Source organism: Bison bison, unplaced genomic scaffold (assembly GCF_000754665.1).
Source record: "Bison bison bison isolate TAMUID 2011002044 unplaced genomic scaffold, Bison_UMD1.0 scf7180017864373, whole genome shotgun sequence".
Classification (NCBI taxonomy): Eukaryota; Metazoa; Chordata; class Mammalia; order Artiodactyla; family Bovidae; genus Bison; species Bison bison.
The window spans coordinates 4,303,196-4,317,196 of record NW_011494945.1 but is presented as its reverse complement, the minus strand read 5'-3'; the positions used below and the strand labels follow the sequence as shown (position 1 = coordinate 4,317,196).

The following is a 14,001-nucleotide window of genomic DNA, read 5'->3' as shown; positions in this document are numbered from 1 at the left end:
AGCCAACAAAAGAACTAAATGCTGTCGGCTGTTTCTTGGTATGCGATTCATTTTCATTTTCTACATTTCAGGTACAATTGTTTATATTCTCCCTGGGTTTCAAATGTGAATGCCTTAGAAGTGCTTCCCTAAAACTTATAAAATTAAATTTAAAAAGTTGCAAATGCTCTTCCAGCTGAGGAGATTTCAAGGACTTGGAGGAAGCTAATAAAAAGGGTGACAAGGGCGGCCATCTCTGGAGTGTGGTCACATAACTGGAATTCTGAGGTCGTGTCCTAGGGAGGGAATTCTAGATTTGAAACTGGTCTGAAAAGGAACAAGTGGTTCCTTGGATGATAGTGAATAAACCTGGCATGGCAATGAACAGCCTTTCAGGAAAACTATGGGATTAGTAATTTTTAACAAACACAGTGAACACCCATATTTTAAATCTGTCACTACAAATATTCAAACAGCAAATGACTACTGATCCCTGTTGTGTGTCTGACACTGTGCTGTGAACCCCTTCTTCTGAAGCATAAGCTTAATTAAAATTCTTTTACAGTTGATACCTACAAGTGACACATAACTCAAGAGGTCCAAGAGGATATCTATTAAAAGGTAAACAAAATTATTTCTGGAGACATAAAACATTATTCCTACCTTCAAGTGGTTTGTAATCCAGCTGAAGGTAAATGACTAGTACAGGAAATCAAACTAATACAAATCGAGGGCCTTTGCACTTGCCATTTCTTCTTCTTCAAACACTCTTCCCCTACATATCTGCATGGCTTGCTATCTTTCTTTTTTAAGTCTTTACTCAGCTCTCACTTTCTCCGTGAGGGCTCCTTGGTCACCCTCTAAAATTTTACATGTTCCCATCACTCCGCCTCCCCTTCCTACTCTATCCTTCTCTCAGCAGTTGTCACCATTGTATATACTATAAAAGAGACGTTATCAATTCTAATACCTACTACAATATTCCTTGTGTATTGTCTCTCCTCTCCCCCCAGGATGTAAGCTTCATGAGGGTGTGATTTTCGACTCTTCTGTTCACAGCTGTATTCCCAGCATCTAGAATTATACCTGGTACCTAGCAGGCGCTCAATAACTATTTGTTGAATGAATGAAGGACCAGTGCCTGTTTTAGAGAGGAGACAGATCCATGTAGCTGGAAGAATCCCTGACTGTGAGGAAATCAGGTCCGTGAAGGGTGACAGGGAGGATTTGGTGGGCCAAGTCCTCCAAGTTCTTGAAATTAGACCACATGGGTACCCTTCCCTCTTCCTCTCAAATATGTATTAAGCTCCACTAAGTGTCAGGCCCTGAGGCCAGGCCTGAAGAGGTCCCATCCATGACGGGGCTGACCTCAACCCTTGCTGGCAGAGTAACAGTGAGCCTATCCCGCAGCATGATGGGGTATCTGCTCAGACACGGAGTACCCGGCCTCCTCCTACATCCTCAGCAGCGGGTGGGGCAGGCCTGCGCCCACCACAAGGGCCCCTCCGGCCCTCGACCTCAGCCAGAACTGACAGAACAACCCTGCCACCCTCCTGAGGGTGTCACAGAGAATACAATGCCACATCAGAGGGCCATGGGCAGATCAGTGGGTTGGGTCGGAAGTAGCAGTTTTATTTTTTGGTCTTTAATGTCAATATTGTAATAAAAAAGATAACTAGACATTAAAAAAAATTAACTCAGTGTCCCATCTCTCCTAACCATTTCCATCTCCCCTGTTTTACTCCAGACCTCTTCTACATGCTATGCAGGTGGTTGTAACCCTGGCATAGCCTGTGTTCCCGTCTCCCTCAGAGGGTGCAAATTGGCTTTAAGCAAAAAAGCTGTTTTCTAGCCATGATCTAGAGAAGTCTGTGATCCCGAGGAGGACAGAAGACCTCCCAGTTAGGGCCTGGAGAACCCCACTGGTGGCCATGGTCTGGGCAGTCTCAGCTCATCAGCACGACACTGAGCTCAGAAAGCCGGGAGAGGCTGAGGCTGTTGGGGATGCAGCCAACAGATAAATCTAGCTCATGGCTTCAGATCCCTGGGGACAGGGAGGGGCTGGCCAGCCATGGACCTCAGAAGAGTTTCTGACTCAGAAGCGCTTTCTGAGGCTCACAACTCAGATGCCCAGGCCCCACCCCTTGAGATTCTGAGAAGGCCAGAGCACCCTTTTGTTTCTAAGTCCCACAGGTTGGAGAAGGAAATGGCCACCCACTCCAGTATTCTTGCCTGGAGTATCCCATGGACAGAGGAGCCTGGCGGGCTACAGTCCATGGGGTCGGACACAACTGAGCGACTAAACCACCACCACCAAGTCCCACAGGTAAATAGGTCCTCTCATATTTTACCAAGGGAAGTGTCATCTGTACGATTTAGCCATGACTATCGGGATTTTTAAATCTAATGTCCTTGGACCTAATAATTTCATTTCCAAGAATTTCCTCTATAGAGAGATGCACTTATTTGGTAAAAACAAAGAGGCTTTGAAGATAGGCAATGCAGCAAGGTTTGTAACAGCAAAGACTGCAAAGGACTCACCCATCCAAAAAGCTTCTGCTTTTTTAGAACTGTGGTTCAGCCTTGCAATGAATACTCCACATCTTTTTTAAAAGACTGAGGAAGTGCTGTGTGAACTGATTTGGAACTATCTCCAAAATTTATCGTGAAGTTAAAAAAGGCAGGAGCAGAACAGTGTGTAGAGTATATGTTATCCTTTGTCCAATCGAAGTCTGTCTGTGCCCACGCTGGGTGGTCAGAAAGCTGGAATAGAGGGTGCCTCCAGGAAGGGAATTGTGTGACTGGGAGTGGAGGCGGGCGGGAGACTTGCTTTTCAGAGCATTTTTTTACCTTTTAAGTTTTATACCAAGTGCCTGTATATCTACTTACAAGATAAAAACGGAAAAGGAAACGCTCCACCAGTGATTCTGATGTCCACAAAGATTAAGAGTCAGTGAGAGAGAAGCACTGCTGAGACCACCCAGGAGAGAGTAAACTGTTCCTTAAAATACAAAAGACCATTCAGCAGAGGGTGAAGACATTTGTCCGTAGTGGGGATGGGTGGACTTGGAGTGGCACGAGCTAGGAATGGAAGACTAGCCCCAGGTCCACGTGTGTGCGTGCTAAGTCGCTTCAGTCGTGTCTGACTCTTTGTCACCCCATTGACTGTAGCCCATCAGGCTCCTCTGTCCATGGGATTCTCCAGGCAAGAATACTGGAGTGGTTTGCCATGCCCTCCTCCAGGGGATCTTCCCAATCCAGGGATCGAACCCAAGTCTCTTATGTCTACCTGCATTGGCAGGTGGGTTCTTTACCACTCGTGCCACCTGGAAAGCCGCTCCCTGCCACCAGGTGCATACAACTAGGTGAACCAGTGATGCATGTGGGTCTGGTTCTTGGATCTGATTGACTCAAGAGACAGCAGTTTTCCTTCTCTGGAATCTCACTGCCCTTTGGACTGTGAGCTGTGGTTCTAGCCCTTAGATTCTGACCAGCATCTTTCTTCAAATCTGTCAGTTTTTCTGTCCCAGTCTCTTTGGCTTCCTCTCTGCTTTCTCTCCTTCCTGAGTAGCCCGGTTTGCAGATAATTATCAAGACATCAGCAGCTTTGACATCCCCTGTGGCGATGCTCCCTGGTGTCCCAGTCACAGAATTTCCCATTCAGTCTGTCTGTCTGTCTGTCTGTCTCTCTCTCATTGCCTCCAAGTCTTTGCTCACGTCTGTTCCCAGCAAACTTTCTTTCCTCCAGCACATTCTGCCTCTGATCAATCTGTCTGATTTCATAGTCCCACATTTCTCATCTCATAGTTCATCCAAAACTTCTTTTCCTCCCATCATGTCTGCCTGTCTTTCTGCAGGTCTGTCACGATTAGACCCTAACCTTGCTGTGCACAGGACACAAGTCTCTTTCAGCACACATATTCAGATCTGATGTCCATGTTCACAGTTAACTATGGCTTCTGCCATCCAGAAAGGCTTATCCTGAATCAATACATATTTCTATGATGTGGAAAATATGCAGGACTTAGATGTACAGACTCTAGAGTCAAGCTCCCTATGATTGGATTCTTTCTCTGCTAGTGGCATGATTGAAGCTGAAACTCCAATACTTTGGCCACCTGATGTGAAGAGCTGACTCATTTGAAAAGACCCTGATGCTGGGAAAGATTGAAGGCAGGAGGAGAAGGGGACAACAGAGGATGAGATGGTTGGATGGCATCACCGACTCAATGGACATGAGTTTGGGTAAACTCTGGGAATTAGTGATGGACAGGGAGGCCTGGCGTGCTGTGGTTCATGGGGTCGCAAGAGTCGGACACGACTGAGTGACTGAACTAAACTGAAGTGGCATGATTAGATGTGTGACCTTGAGAAAATTACTGATCTTCTCTGGGCCTCATTTTTCTTATCTGTAAAGTGTGTGGAGGGGAGATAACAGCATTTGCCCCACAGGAGGGTATTGCGAGGATAAAGGAAGAAGGTGTAAATAAAGTGCTGACTGTAGAGTCTGGCCCATATCAAGCTCTCCAAAAACAAAGGTTATTTTGTTATTATTTTTACAACAAATAGTTGGCTTTGGAATTGTTTTTCTAGACCATGTTTGCTTGTTTTATACTTGGATGCTAAAACTATTATATAAACCTGGCGTGCTGTAGTCATGGGGTTGCAAAGAGATGAGACTTAGTGACTGAACAACAGCAAAGTGTATGGAGTCTGTATCTTTTTAACCAACGTGTATTTTCGGCAGATTTGGTACACATCATCTCACCTGGTCCTGAAACAGCTGGGTCAGAGGAGGGATATGTGGTATCACTACCATTCCTACTATAGAGAGCCTTAGGCCCAGCTTTTTCAAAGTCACAGCCAATTCCAGCCTACAGATCTCCAAGCTCTTTCCATTAAACCACATAGATCAGACACTGGCAAACCTTTTCTGTAAAGAACCAGACAGTAAATAGTTCATTCCTGTGGACCACAAACTGTCTTTGTCTCATACTCTGCTTTTAGGTTAGCTCATTTGTACACAACCCTTTAAAAGAATAAATTCTTAGCAATAGGCAGGTATAGAAATAGACCATGGGCCACCTTCGGCTCAAGGGTTGTAGTTTATCAACCTCTGATATACATTATGCTGATAAATCAATATGCACTCAACGAAATGGATATACTTAAGAAAGCTGACCCTTTCTAACAATGATTGTTAATATTTGTCAAATGTTTACATCTGTTTTGTTCAAATGTAATTCCAGGTCAAATATTGTTCCAGGTGTTTTGGATGTATTACCTTATCCTCACAGACACCCTATTCGTAGGCACTGTGTCAGCCCTATTTTAGGAATGGGGAAACCGAACACAGGGAGGTTAAGTAACTTTCTCAAGGCCACAGAGCTAGTAAAGAGCAGAGCTAGGGTTCAAACCCAGGCAGTTCAGCAGCAGAGCCTGTGCACCGAATCCTCCTGATTCTTGGTTGGAAGCATGGACTTGCACAGCTTTTGGGGGCAGCAGAGAAAGGGGATGGCAGGAGCTGAGTAAACCTTAGAAGCTTCTGGAATAAATAGGTTTCAGAACCATTCACCTTGAAGCTAAGGAGGCGTGGATACCTGCCACCTGTGTTTTATGAAGAATGGCCAGGCTGGAAACCTATGATGGCTTTCCTTCATGCCACTACAATAGAGGATATGGGTGAGACTGCCGAGGCATCTTGATGTGAGAAAAGCACTTGATTGGATCTCATTAAATTTTAATCATAAACTGAATTCAAAATAAATTGAAAACTTGTTGACAGAGCACAAACAAAGGGTGATGATAAATGGCGATGCATCTAGAGAGGGGATATTTTCCAGGGGACGCCTCTGAGGCAAGGACGGATGGGATTTAATGAAGGTGTTATGTCCCTGGAAGAAGACAAATAGCAGAGCAAGAAGCAGGGGAAGGGCAGGAGTGAGCAGCCTGAGTAATTAATAACCCACATTACCAGCTCCTAAATGATCAAGTCTTGCTGTTACCAACTGCTTGGATTTTTTTTTTAAAGCATTCTTTGGGTCAACCCAAAGGGTTGAAAGGCCCTAGAGACACAGCATGAATATTTTGGGGGGAATATATTAATAAATATATAAATTTACAGCTAGGAAGAGCCTCAGATCCAATTTGGATCAGATCTTTGCAATCGCAGATTCTCAAGGTCTTACTTCATTCTCCAGGGAGTAATTTTTTTTTATAAGTGTTTGAAAGTTCTGGATTAAAAAAACAACAAGACTTTAAACTCATTAACATTCTTCATTTACTACCCAAACGCATGCAAACTTTCCCAACGTCAGTTGGCTTAGTGGAAGTTGGTTTTGAGTGAATTGTGTGGCTCAGGTTCAAATTCCAGTGAGTAAATATTTCCAAGTTTACTTGCAGAATTTCCCAGACAGAGAAGTTCTTCCACTTGGTTTGCCAGAGGACTGGAAGCAGTGGTGAGCCCTGGAGATGAGGGAACGTTTACTGCCCTTGTTCGGGTCCTGCACAGTACAGCTCACAGCAGGCCGAAGGCAGTGCAGCGTGACCCGACCTGATTACAAGTTCGCTCTGGAACTCCTCTGAGCTGCTCAACTGGTGGACGGGGCTAATGGGAATGGACTGACTCCACCGTGCTGGAAGCTAGTAAAAACCGTTTAGAGAACAACCTCAAACCAGCCCATGGGTTCTTTTGTTTGTTTGTTTCAGATAAGGTTTCTCTAAACACACATTTGTGATTCTTAATTCAGTCCAGACCCCAGAGTGAAGAAGAAGGGGCAGAAAGGAAAAAATCTGGAGAGGGAGAAGAAGGGATGGAAAGGAGGAAAGGAAAATGGAAGAGAAGCCAGAAGAGTGGGAAACTTTGAAGGAAAAGTTAAAAAAAATTTGTCCTTTATTGGTGGAGGACAGAGGCTCACTTAAATTGTGATTTAGATGTGTTGCTGGGTAAGACAAGGGGCAGCTGGAAGGGGAGGGAGACAATGAGTGCAGGTAAAAGGCAAGAGTGTTGGAGGGGAGCTGCTGAGCCCAGAAGAGTCTGGGCCAACAGCACAGAGAAGGAAGGGCAACAGGAGGGAGACCTGGGAACCCCGCCTGGGAGAGGAAGAAGGAAAAACACTGGTACCGTTAGTGCAGGAAACAGGGAGGTGGGAAAAGCCAAGTTCCCATCATCACTGAAGGAGCTGCCCAGACCTCAGCCAGCCTGGGTCTTCAGGGTGAAGGAAGGGCGTCATGCGGGCTGGGGGCTCCTGTCAGTCCCAAGCGACTTGATCTCAGCGGCCTTATCAGGAAATCACTCCAGACTGGCACAGGTCATGAGGGGGATGAAAGCTCACCTTCCTCCCTCAGCCAGTTTATAGCTTCAAGTCTCCAGGAAGTTCTGTGTGTATACACACATACACACACACATGCACACAAACACACATGCACAGAGGGAGAGAGTGAGCTTAACTCTCAGGCATCATCGCACACGTGGGTGAGTAGGAGGCCTGCTGGGCAAGAGACGCAAAGAATGTCGAATGTCTGAGGGAGAAGGACAGCCTGGGCTTCATGAACTAAAAATACCTCGGTGACAATGCACTAGAAGAAGCAGAAGGGGCCCAGGAGAGAGCTGCTGGACTCTAATCCTCAGATGCTTTCTCACGGAAGGACTGCAGGGTTGTTTTGATAAGGAAATATGATCAAACATTAGGGGTCATTTCATTGGATCTGAAAGGAATTTACAGTTTAATATGCCTCATCTGTGTGCTCTTTTTTTTCCCATACAGCAGTTGCCTGCAATTCATATGTGTTTTGAAAGGCTACTCGAAAATTGTCCATCATGGAAAAATGATTTGAATTCAGGGTATTTCCAAGATTTCAACTCTTTAAAACATAGATTTAATTTAGGCAAACTACCCGCATAGCTGATCTTTCTGAGTGCCTGCAACTATGATTCTGAATTTCTGCAGCTATGACTGCCTTCTCCTTATTTTCAGAGCATTTGAAAGTCACTAGCTCCTTAATTTTGAGAAGCAGGCTTAAATATTTTCCATCTTTGAACCCTCCCAAAGTGAGTATCCCTGAGTTAACAGTCTTCTCCCCGACACGCCCAGACTTCACGCTTAGTCAGCTCACCCCAAGCATAGAGCAAAGCAGGGGCCGCCATCACAAACGACACAAGATGAAGAATGTCTGTGGGTGGTCTTTCTGGGTCAAAGCTTGGCTGGCAGCAAACTACAGTTGGCTTGATTTCAGATAATGGTGCATGTTATTTGAAAATAAAAATCAGTTAACACATCACAGGTGAAACATCTTGAAATTCCTGTCCTCTCATCCCAGAATGAGAGAGAGAGCCATCTGAAAGCATGATGAGGACCATACCAGGGCCTTCATATTCCACAGAAACAGCTGAGCAATACCAAAAGCCCTGAGTCAGCCCATCCCACTCAACCAGGGCCCCTGTGAACTGTATGGAGGGAGAGAATTAGCTCAAAAGAAACAATGATTTTTTTTTTTTTTTTTTAACAAAGTAGTGGTTTGGAAAAGGTTAAGAATTCAGGGTGTTTACCATCTAGTAATGTGTCCGATCCTAGTCATCACCCTTACATGGTATCAGGACGTGCTTCACAGCTTCCTTTCACCTCCCATTAAAGGCCCCACACAAAGCGACTGGTCTAGCCAAAGAGTCATTTCCAGCTCCAGCTAAGTCAGTAACACAGCCTTCTGGAGCCAGGCCTGTGTGCCAGCTCTCTGGCGCTGCCTGGACTCTGTGGGCAAGTGCACAGGCCATTTCTTCCTGGGTAACCCAAATGGGACATAAACTAATTCAAGAAACCCCCTGTGTTCTCCTATTTTACTAGAGTCAAAAATAATACCTAAATTCCAGGCAACTCTCCCACAGAGCATGTGGCTGCCCAGTACCCTCCCCTACCCCTCCCCAGCCTTCCACCCAGACTAAGGCTTCACCTTTTATAGATGAGTGAAACGAATCAGAGCAGTTTATGTGGAAGAAACCTGAGCGCCCCCAAGGTGTTTGATAGTATTCTGAGTGCTAGAGGGTAAAGAAGGATTAAGTCCTTTTCCTCCAGGGACTATCTAGTAGGAGAGTTAAGATTAATATATTTGAATCATCAGTAAACAAAACACATATCTTCTAAGACCGCCCACTATGACTACCCCTCTGGGATTCTCATCACCCTCGCCTTATTTTCTTAGAAGTGAATTTCAACATAATCTTAGCTCACCACCCCCATCCACATTTTATTGATGAAGAAATCCAGGCCCAAGTAAAAAGAAATAAATTGCCTAAGTCACAGAGTTGCAATGGCAACCCTCTCTAGTACTCTTGCCTGGAAAATCCCAGGACAGGGGAGCCTGGTGGGCTGCCGTCTATGGGGTCGCACAGAGTCGGACACGACTGAAATGACTTAGCAGCAGCAGCAGCAGCGTAGAGTCAGCAAGCAGAGAAGGAAGAATCTGAAACCAAGTTTCAGGTCCTCTGTTTTTATTATTTATTTTCCTGTTCATTTAAAAATATCCCCCTATACTAAGAGACTATCTTGAACTTTACAGTCACATGAAGCTTGATAAGCTTCTAAGATCAAATAACAGCACTTCTCTCCTTGCTTTTTCCTAAAAGCTCAGGCCGGCTGTCTCTGCCAGCAAATGCCTGGGTGGTGTGGGAGGGTGGAGGGCTGGGGCAGAGGGGCTGGCAGAGCCACAGCCAGCACGGAACAGGGCTGGACTTCCTGGCTCAAGAACAGGGTGTTGGTTTTTTTTCCCTGAGTGAAAGAGGGATCAAGAAAACTCGGGAATTCTCCTTCCACCTCTGCCGCTGATGCGTCCGCGGGCTGGAAGCCAAAGTCTTCGTTTTTGACTTCCCCGGTTCCCTCCCTGGAGAAGGGGGGTGAGGGAGGGGGAGGGGGGGAAGTCTTCTTCATCAAAACTTGTGGGGACACTAAGTCCTCAAACACAGCGGGGGGGGTGTGGGTGTGTGTGTCTATTCCTCAAAGAGTTAATCTTCGCTCTCCCGTCTGAAATACTAAACCACTGGCCCTGTCTCACAGCCGACACATAGCTGTCATGTTCTAAGCCGGAGCTGTCTCTCTATACACGAACCAACAAATGAAAGGTGGGGAGAGGCAGGCGGAGGAAAGCGAGACGGCACTTTCGGTAAAGGAGAAAGCAGTGTTTTGGAAAATGGATCAGAAGTTAAGACGTAAGGTCAGTCAGGTGACAACTGAACCACTTACCTTAGAGCCGCCAAGGACAGACAGACTGGCCACGGGTGGTCACGCTCTCTCCTTCTCGGGGCCACTCTACCTTGGGTCGCTCCAGGCCTCCCTGCACCCTCTCCCGGCCCAGGTAAGCCGTGGAACAGGCTCCGAAGCAGGAAGTGGAAGCTGTATGCAAATTTCTACCGAGGCTAGGAAGCCTCTGCTCAAAAATCTCCCTGTGGGCAGTGAATCAACAGCCGCTGAGAAGTCACTTTACTTCTTAAAACAGAAACCTTCATTCACTAGAAAAGGCCACTAGCCAATTAGGCTGCTTTTTTTTTTTTTCCATCACCCAGCTAAGTAACTGCTGAGGAATGTTCCCTGAACCTCAGGGTTGTCGAAGCACCCAGGCCTGAGACGGTTCCCGGGGAGGGGTGGTAAGATGGGTTATTCATTAGCAGCTCCAGAGCAGGAAACCGGGGTGGGGCAGATTCTCTAACTGCATTTACTGCTCTTAATCACAAAGGGAGGACTCACTGCCCATCCCCCGCCCCCACCCCAACACACACATTCCTTACCCCATCCACAGGCATGAAAAAGTGACTATTTTTAAGAAAACACACAAACACAAACACACACAGTCTTCCTCTGGCTGCATTTTTCATGTCCTCAAGTTTATTTCTTCATCTTTCCTTCTCCTTGTTTGACCGGTGCCTACAGAATATGTTGCTGAAGGAGACACTAGAAACAGGATGGCCAGGACAGCAGACTGCGATGGGAGCTGTGGTGGCCAGGGTGTGACCTCAGTTGCCCATTGGCCAGCTGGGTGTGGGCAGGTGTACTGTGCTCCAGCTGCTCTGCCTGCCAGTTGAGTCCAGAGGGTCAGCCCTTTACCCTGGTCATCTCGTTTTTGCCAATAGATATGACAGATAAAGATATGTATATCTATATACATTTATTCACTGTTGTTTCTAACACTTATCACTGTGCCCAGAACATAGCAGGCAAGCATGACATAACTGCCAAATGACCAAAAAATGACAGAAATGTCTGGAAGAATGCGTATCAAACTATTAAGTAGTGATCACCTCCAGGAAAGAGGGTTGAGGGAAGGGGTGAGAATGGAAGGCTTTTATCCTATTCATTGCATAAAATATGTATACTATACATATATTGGGGCTTCCCTGGTGGCTCAGTGGTAAAAAAGCAGTTTAAAAAAAAAAAAGTGGTAAAAAAGCTGAGATGAAGGAGACACTAGAGTTGCAGTTTCAGTCCCTGGGTGGGGAAGAGCCCCTGGAAGAGGAAACAGCAACCCACTCCAGTATTCTTGCCTGGAAAATTTCATAGACAGAGGAGCCTGGTGGGCTACAGTGCATGGAGTCGCAAAGAGTCGGACACGACTGAGCACACAAACACCCACGTGTCTGTACTAGATTCCTTTCCCCACAAGTGTGTGGTACTTCATTCATTAAAAAAAAAAAAAAAAAAAAGATTTAAAAATTGCACTTATTACCTTGGCCTTGAGTTTTCTGCCTCAAAATTATTATTATGATAGGCTTTTTTAGTCTAAGGGAAAATAATGGCACCCCACTCCACTACTCTTGCCTGGAAAATCCCATGGACGGAGGAGCCTGGAAGGCTGCAGTCCGTGGGGTGCTAGAGTCGGACACGACTGAGCGACTTCACTTTCACTTTTCACTTTCATGCATTGGAGAACGAAATGGCAACCCACTTCAGTGTTCTTGCCTGGAGAATCCCAGGGATGGGGAAGCTTGGTGGGCTGCCATCTATGGGGTCACACAGAGTCGGACACGACTGAAGCAACTTAGCAGCTTAGCAGTGCTTTTTTGTACGGAGCTGTTGGTACCAGGATACTTTGAAAAAGCTATCACTATTAGGAAATGAGAATAGAAAAGAGCAACAAAAGGAGAAAAAAAAGAGGGAGAGCAAAGAAAGGGTGGGGTGAGGACAGTTTTCATTTCTTTTAGACGCCTTTAAATGGATTGGGAAAAGCCCAGAAGACGCTCCTGTCAACTACTGCCTTTGGAATACAGCCCATCAGGAAGAACAAGAGGAATCTTTTTTTTCTAGTTCTCCCACCAACTGTTTCCCCAGATGTGAGCCTAAGGGCCCTGCAGGGAGATACCAAGCACTGCAGTGCTGCTCATAATTGCTGGTAGCTGGGCCTTCCTCTGGCTCAGTTTATCCTGAGTAGAACAGCAGCACTTGAGGAAGGAGTTAATGGGTCCTACCTATGAGCCTTTGCTGGGGCCTCACTGAAAAGCAGCCTGAGGATGTAAACTGTTTAGAGAGGAGGTCCTGAACACTAGAAACTTCCGTCTGAACATGCCTGTGGCCGTTAGTCAAATGTGGATGACAGGGGAAATGTCAGGGAGCACCTGGGAAATGAACACTTCCAGCCCCACAGGAGACCCCACTGGTGTTCTCGGGCTGATACACACAGCCCTTTGGCTGCCCCCACAGAAGAGGAACACTTCACCCAGGAACCACCATACAGTACTTGTTAGTGTATTTAATCCTCCAAAAAGTCCTGGAGATGAGTTTACTCCTGTCATTCCCACTTTACCTTTAAGGAATCTGGAGCTCGAGACAGAGAGTCACTTCTAAGGTCACACAGCTAGTCTGTGGAGAAGAATTCCAGAACTGTCTCACTTCTAATAGGTGGACATTACCTCCCCTTCCTTGGTTGCCCTGCTGAAGTCTGCCCTTCCTATGTGTTTGGGTGGAGCACACTGAACTTGCTTTCTTTGCACAACTCTTGACAATTTAAGAGAGGGGGGGTAAAGGTGTAAGTAATAAAAGGATGGATCTGAAACTGTGCCAGTTACCATGGTGCTGTGTTTATGCGATGCCGGCTGCTGTATACACAGTAGGCAGAGTACTCAGGAGGCAGACCAGCCTTCTTGTTCTGGTCCAGGAGGCAGGATAGGTGTTTGCCAGGTTCTAGAGTCGCTCAGTATTCTTGCATAATTAGATAAAGGCCAGCTCTTCCCACCTTCGTAAGCAAAACCATTTGGACCTAATGCTCTGGACTCGCTATACTATGGTTTTAACCCATGAAAAGAGAGGCAAAGATGAAAAGATTCATTCCTTGGACAAACCTTTTCCATTCTTAAACGCTATGATTTTAAGTGCTGGAAAGGCAGAGTGAAACTATGATGCACCATGAGGAAGAGAAGAAAACTCCTATCCTTCATTCCCAGAGGATAGTCCTTACTCACAGAGTCCCCAGCACTGGTGACTCTCCCCACAACTGGGTTCCAGGACCGAGGCAAGAAGAGAAGAGGTGCCCCGGCTCCCAGCGCCTGGTCCTGCCTGCCCTTCTGGCTTACTCCAGTCCCGCAATCTTTAGTGAGTACTTGCCTCATTCTGGACATGTGCTGGGTGCTAGGCACGCAAACTGAAAGATGCTCAGGTTCTTGTGTCTCTTTCAGAAGCAAAGAATTATGGAAATACAGGGAGTTCCAAACAAACTAGCCACCAGACATGGCTGTAGAGTCACTGGTTACTTCTTCTCCACTGCTGCGGTGGGATGCTTCTAGTTCAGAGGGGCTGCCAGAGGCAGGCAGAAGCCAGAATTCTTCACTGCCTTCCTCCCCGACCCCCACTGAGCCCCTGGACCCTCCCCTACCAGTCCAGGGGGCCCTTCTTCTCAGACAGTTGCCCTCTACAACCGTTTCAGATTCTGTCTGCTGATTTAGTCAGAACCTCACACATCCAGCCTAGAGGTCCTGTTAGTAACACAGACTCTCATGAGGAAAGGATTCTCTCTCACTCCTTTTCTTTTTAAGAGATTCCTTGAGGA

At 46.3% G+C, this 14,001-nt stretch overlaps 1 protein-coding gene across 1 annotated transcript in view; it reads right to left on the bottom strand.

Annotated features, from left to right (window-relative positions):
• Window positions 1-11,132, bottom strand: part of TRAF3IP2 (TRAF3 interacting protein 2) — a 46,055-nt gene extending 34,923 nt beyond the window's left edge. Inside the window, exon 1 of the mRNA XM_010856596.1 lies at window positions 10,212-11,132. The gene's annotated coding sequence lies outside the window, so the exon portion shown is untranslated. The remainder of the gene's footprint in view (window positions 1-10,211) is intronic.
• Window positions 11,133-14,001: the final 2,869 nt, after the last annotated feature.